Raw genomic sequence first — 6,828 nt, 5'->3', positions numbered from 1 at the left:
GATTAGGTTGGATTCACATAAATACATACATAATATATACTATCTTAAATACAAGATCTGTTGTATAATACAAATCTTGTACAAAACAGATTTTATATTTAAGACCAAAGTAACTTATATTCAGGTCCAATTTGAAATTCTACCCATAATTTTAGCTTCTAGTTTAGACCGACTTGGCTCGTGGGTCAACAGTCAGAAGATCTAAAGGCTGGGACCAGTGCAAAAGGGTAGACACCCACCTCTTGATGAGATGATGGTGATTTACTGATTTACGAAATAATTCTTTTTGTTTTAATGACAAATGGGGCTAAAGCCCATAAAATCAACTATAAACCACCTAGAATGCAGCAAAAATCACATTAGTTTATGAATTCAAATATTTGTAAGATCATAAATTAACAATAACATATGATAACAATTCTCTTTTGCATAAAAAAACACGAAAAACAATCTCGCATAATCAATCAAGTTTTAGTGAGGCTGAGTCGGAAAATGGAACACTCATATTAGTTTTTTTTATTTTATATAAGCGCAAATATATGTTACTAAAAAACTGTCAAACGCTAAATCTAAACATTTTTTATTGAAAAATTCAAAACTTAATTCACTTGAAGAACTAATTTTTTAATTCATATTATGTTACTACTCTTCCGGTCCTACATATAAAATCTTTATACTAGTGTGTCAAAAAATTTATATTTAGGATCAGAAGAGTACATCGTATCAGATCACCTGTTGTATACAGTCAATGGATAGAATCGTGGCGTGTTGTTTACTTTTTAGCAGTTTAAGTCAAGAGTGTTGTAACCAGTGAATAACTTTTTCTTTTCTTTTCTTTTTTTCTTTTCCTATTTTACAGCAAGTGGCTGGCTATGGCAGAAAAGAAAAAGAAATGAAGGAAGATGCGATGTTATTCAGGAGGGATACAACCTTTTTTTCTTGTTTTTGGGCTTTTAGAGCCCCCCGGGGACGTCACAACCGACAGGGAAACTGGAAAGGCAAGAATCCGAGTGGGATGCCTGCGAAGTCCAACGTCAGCCACCTCACAAGTCACCACCGCTCAACCCATTATATATCCAAATCAGTCTTCTTTCTAGAAAAGCAGCGATTTTTTCCTCTCTTTTATTTTTGTGTTTTTTTGACTGGAAATCAAGACCATGTAAATTTCTATTACATAAAGAACTTACAGAAGAAAACAATAATGGGTAAATCACATATATCATCTATCATTCATTGCCTTTCGATAATAATATGTAAGAAGGTGATCAAAAGCACAAAAATCATCCAATGGAATGAAGACATCCGTTAGCTTTCTAATAGACATAATTTTTCCAATCCCTATTCCGCAACAACCTTGCTTGACCAATTAAGTCTTGGTGGGGATTGGTATGTACTTTATTATCTTTAATCAAGTTGATACCTTCTAAATAGGTTTTTTGATAAGCACCTTCTAAATATGTTATTAAAACTAAAATATTACTGAACTAATCTTTTAATCGATCTGATCAAAGAATTTTGGATATACTCTCTAGTCCTATTTATAGGGCAGTAAAAAGACTTTTTTTGTCCTATTTATAAGGTACTGAAAGAAATTTTTTTGTATAGATGTATAATTTTAACCTTCATTTATTATTGTGTTTACTTTGTTTACATGGGATATAATACATATTAAATAGAGATAAAATTGAAAAGTTGTTAAATTTAAGTGAAAGTCAATGAAAATTTAAGATTTTTCTTGGTTTGTGTGAAACATATTGAAATTGACTTGTAAATAAACTAAAAGAGTATTAATCAGGTTGAATTTTATATTTCATTCTCTTATTGAGCTAGAAATGTCATCTTTTTAATGAATCAAAAATTAAAAAATAGCAATCCACCATATTTTTGTTTTATCATTTCTATTTTGTTGGATTAATACATTTTTTATTTAAAAATTATTCGTTCTAGAGCCATATGTGAATTTTTATATTTTAATTAAATTACATTATATTAATTATGATTAAATTAACATCAATTCAACTAGACTTGAAGTGAAACTACTTTTTCGACTGATTATGGTTGGCTGTTAAATAGTTTACACATATATGACAAACTTCTCCAATCTTTTGTTCCAACTTAATAAACCGATTTCAAGTTATTAATTAATCCTATCAGCTCAATTATAACAGGCGTGTAATGGTATCTCACTGATGACCCGCACCCAACAAACGAGGCCTTATTGGCTCTCTGCCTAAGTTGCAAAGGAAAGGTCCAAAACACATCTTAGAAAAGAGTTTAATCAAATTTAAGTTGATCTTAATATCAACAGAGTTGGGTCTAACAAAAAAAAACCCTCATAGCATAGTGAACTAAGATTTGAATCTTCACTGAAAGAGATACTTATATTTAGTACCTAATAGGCTAATAATACCTGAACATAATTATTTTTGATAGAAAGATACCTATGCCTGGAAGAAAAAAAAGGTCCTAATTTGGCATTAAAACCTAGTGCCTGCTGTGATTTGCTATCCCTTGTAACTCCACCACATGTACTTATTCCTTCTGTGCTTATTAAGCCTGGATCTATGTTCACTTTATGCGCACCATTGTCAGGCAGAAGCCACCTCCCTTGATTCTTCCTCGCAGGTGCTCTTAGTGTACGCTGCATAAAGATCTATGAGAAATGGTAATGTTTGTGCATGCTCTATGAACACTGGCCACTACAATTTTATTTCTCTGTGATCCTGCTAGAACATGGTGTATCTTTACAACTAGTATCCATATATCAAAAAACACATTGCCAAATAGAGTATATCCCATGGCATCTTCTTCTTCGTCATTTGGGCTTTTTCTTGCTTTCTTCTTATAAGGGGTGTTTGGTAACATAGAAAAGTGTTTTTTAGCAAAACGAGACAGACTCCTCCACATATTTATTTTGTATACCGTAAAAGTACTTTTAAAATCATGATTTGGCTTCCATCCAAACATCGTTGTAGATCTTCCACCTTCACCATTTGATCCACCGGTTGAAGCTCTTAATTGAAAAAGTTGAGTGTGTCCCTCTAGATTTGATTTTTTTTCTTTGTTTGGTTTAATTAGAGGAAAGCAAAATGTGAAGACAAAGACGAAAGAACCCCCCAAGGGGTCAACAAAAATGTCAGAAAGAAAGATAGTTTGATGAGTAAATTTATAGCCAGTGGGTAAGTGGTTTAGTTTGGCGTTGAAATCTGAGGACCCACCTTGGTTTGTTGTCCCTTGTAACTCCACCACAAGAACTCCTTCCTTTCATTGAGCCGCATATATCCAATCTTAGCGCGCAGATATTATGTTTGTGCCTGGCAAAAAAAAAAAAAAAAAGTACTATGCGCAACATAATTTCTCTCCGTATTTGGTGGTATATTTAATCCCTAATATATTTTTTCCAGGTACATCTAATTTTTTGTTGGAATCCTTCTTTTCTTCAAATGAAATGAACAGAGTACTTTTTAGTACAATTTTACATTTAGCAATATATAATGCTTGATGTACTAAAAATAATTAGAATGCTAAAGACACTGAAAATATACAAAATATTTTAAGGTGCTATGTATTTGAAATACATTATAAAATATTTAAGATACCAAATGTTTCAAGAAAAATACTTCAGCTTGCTTAGACAACTTAACTCAAAAATAATTGCTTCTGTATAGAAGGCTTCGAAGTTTGAACGGATGTTTAATTCAAAACTAATTGTCTCTTAACTAAAAAATAAACGCCTGTTTTACTGTATGGAAGGCTCCGAAGCTTGAACCGACGTGCAAAAAGATCCGACAATTTATTTATTTATTTATTTAAAAAAAGCGCCCCGCCCCACCCCAAAAAAAGTCCGAGTTGACAAAAAAAATTAGGTAAGTTATTGAAATGCTCCTGTTATACTCAGGCAAAAAAAAAAGAAAGAAAGAAATACTCCTGTTATGTCTGTGCTTAGTATTTGACTTAATTATAATGTGTAGAGTTGGTCTTTATTCTAAATATAAGACTTGTTGTTATATTTATCAAATTTTTTTAAATCACCCATATTGATACTTATTTAACTATAATCGAGTAGAGAAGGATTGAGGATATTAATAATGATTATTGAAATTTTTTATTAAAAAAATATCATATTTATTATAATTAACAAGAAGGTGTTCAGATAAAAACCAAATCATGATTTTAAAAGTAATTTTATGTTGTAAGAAGTAAATATATGGAAGAGCTTGTCCTGATTTGTGAAAGTACTTTTAAAAACATTTTTGAGGTGTTACAAACATCTTCAAATTATATAATTTTTTTAATCTAATCAAATTAGATAAACAATTAAATTTTTTAAATATGAAAATCAGAAAATCAATTTACAGCCCATTTTTTCATGGCAAAAAAAAAAAATTTACTGCCCTTTTTCATTATCCAATGCAAAAATCAGTATGCCGCGTGTACACCACTCGGCAGTCCGTAATGGATGCGAACCGAATATTGTTGTTTTTAATTAAAGCTGATCCTCCACAGCAGAAAAACAGACTTGATAACTTGTCTGTTTAGCTTTAAAAAAAATCAAATATTACAAAATAAAGATGATATCTTCACAGTCATACTCACAGAAATTAAAAAAAAAAACTAAGACTTGATCAAAATTATAGTAAATAAAAGGTGCCCATCCCACGAAGAAGAGGATCGCAGGAGAGGAATTATTGGTAGAAGCAGCAGGAAAAGTATCCGTTGTTCCAGTCATGGAAGAACGTGAAGATGAACTGAATACTTGCATAAATAATATGAAAACACGAAAAACAGAAGCAAATATGACCGTTGGACCGTCGGACCGTCCGTGAGATGAGATGTAACCGTTAAGATCTCGGGCGTTCCGCAACAAACTTCCATTATATATCTTCCTCATCCTCTTCTCACTTTCCATATCCAAGCTATCATCTTAACCTCTTCTTCTCACTTGGCTCTCTGCAACTTCTAATCATCTGCTCTCATTGTCCGCTGAATTGACTTTGTTCGATCACTCTCTGCTTGATTCCATTTTACATTTTATTCTGCTCTTTCTCTCTGCAACTTCTAATTAATTAATTATATCTGTCTCACTTATATTTTGATTATTTTAGTTGTTATACTCTTGTGAATTTATCTGCATTTGAATCAAGAAAGCAATGGCGGAATCAAAAGACTCACACATAGTGGAAATCCCAGTGGACTTGGAGCATGAGCAGAAGAAGCTCCTCCCTGCGATTTCCAATATTGCCGAAGCAATGAAGACCACCCACTCACTGAGATCTCGGAAAGCCCAGGCCACCTCTTGCTCCTGAAACTGTGGCAGAGAGAGGAGGAAATCTTCGGGAGCAGAATTGCTCACAAAGAACTCCGAATGGACTCCATCAAGCGCGATCTCTTCCAACTCTCTTCCTTCTTCTTCATCTTCCATTTCCTCTTCTTCACACTCCTATTTACATCCTCCGTCAACGAGGACGGCGGATCTTGCGGGAAATGGTGGATACCGTCGGTGATATCCGCGGCGACGTCGGCGGTGTTTATAATTTTGGTTCAGGTGAAGGTGAACGCGTACTGGAGAAAGTGGAGGGAGGTGAAGAAAGAGAGGGAGGCGAGTCGAGGCGTGACGAGATGCGTTCAGGAGCTTAGGATGAAGGGGGCGAGCTTCGATCTGTCGAAAGAGCCGAATCAAAATGGCGGAAAGAAGATGAAGAGCTCGAGCGTGGAGATCAAGTGGAAGCCATGGAGTTGGTGTTGTAAGAATTCACTAACCATTTGTCTTGTTTGCTTTTCAGGGCTCGCCGCCCCTGCTTCCAAGTTTGTTCTCTGTGGCTTCTGATTCTGCTCCTGAAACTTTTCCATGCCGATCAACACTGAACAATGGTAATCTTCAAACTTGTGTGTCATTGCTTAATTTTGCAATGATAAGCCTAAATTAAGAAAGACTTTAAGCTATCTGAGTTGATTTAACTCGAATCCGGTCCAACATGAATAGGGATGAAGCAATTTGGGTCCGATTAACCAATTCTTACCCTTTTGGAGTCGCTGCAACGAGCGAAACACTGACGAACAAGATGATGGAAGGCATCAAATTTCAGTGCATTAATGCACGGATCAAATGTTGAAGGGATGCGGCGGAGCCATATGATTCTGAGCAGCAACCATCAAGCATTAAAGGACATGGCTGAATCATGCGAATGCTACGCAAGAAGAGTGACAAGACAGAGATTACTTTTTTGGCCTGAATGAGAAAACAGATAAAGAGATCACTTTCAGTATTTTCAAAAATACTATAATCCAAATCCGTGGCTGAATCTAAGTTCGGATTGCCAATATGATGAAAAGCATATCACACTTCTTGTGTGTGTGGAGTTTTTGAAGGCGCCATTGTAGCTCACCATGGAAATATTATGAAAAAAGAAGCTAAGGACTCCTTTCTCGTGTACCCAATTTCAGCAAATAATAAGATAAAGATGTCAAGTTGAAGCATTTTAAGCCTTCATATTATCGTTGTTGCTGAATTTTTTAGTCTCTTTGGATATTGGACACCAAAACATGGTAAAATTGTATTAATTTAATATTATTTGAGGCTTTGTCTAAAAACAATGTCAAGCTGGGCCCTTGGCACCCTTGAAACGGAAATAAAATTAATATCTCGAGTGTTGAAGATCAGATGATATCTGGCGCTCTGAAAAAAGAAATAAAATTAATATTCTCAAGTTCCAACATAAAAATTTAAATTTGATTTATTTAATGAGTTGGCAAAAAGTGGAAATATCAAGTGTTGGAACACAAACTTAAAAATTGCTCAGGAAATAAAAAACAAGAAGAAGAGGAAGA

The 6,828-nt window shown here is 34.2% G+C and overlaps 1 pseudogene; it reads left to right on the top strand.

The window, feature by feature from the left end:
• Positions 1–4,654: 4,654 nt before the first annotated feature.
• Positions 4,655–6,477, top strand: LOC114728708 (uncharacterized; annotated as a pseudogene).
• The last annotated feature ends 351 nt before the right edge of the window (positions 6,478–6,828 follow it).

The sequence above is a fragment of the Neltuma alba genome, unplaced genomic scaffold (genome assembly GCF_004799145.2).
Source record: "Neltuma alba isolate B1F8T4 unplaced genomic scaffold, ASM479914v2 tig00012565_pilon, whole genome shotgun sequence".
NCBI lineage: Eukaryota > Viridiplantae > Streptophyta > Magnoliopsida > Fabales > Fabaceae > Neltuma > Neltuma alba.
The sequence above is the reverse complement of the archived record's forward strand: the minus strand, read 5'-3'. Positions and strand labels throughout refer to the sequence as shown.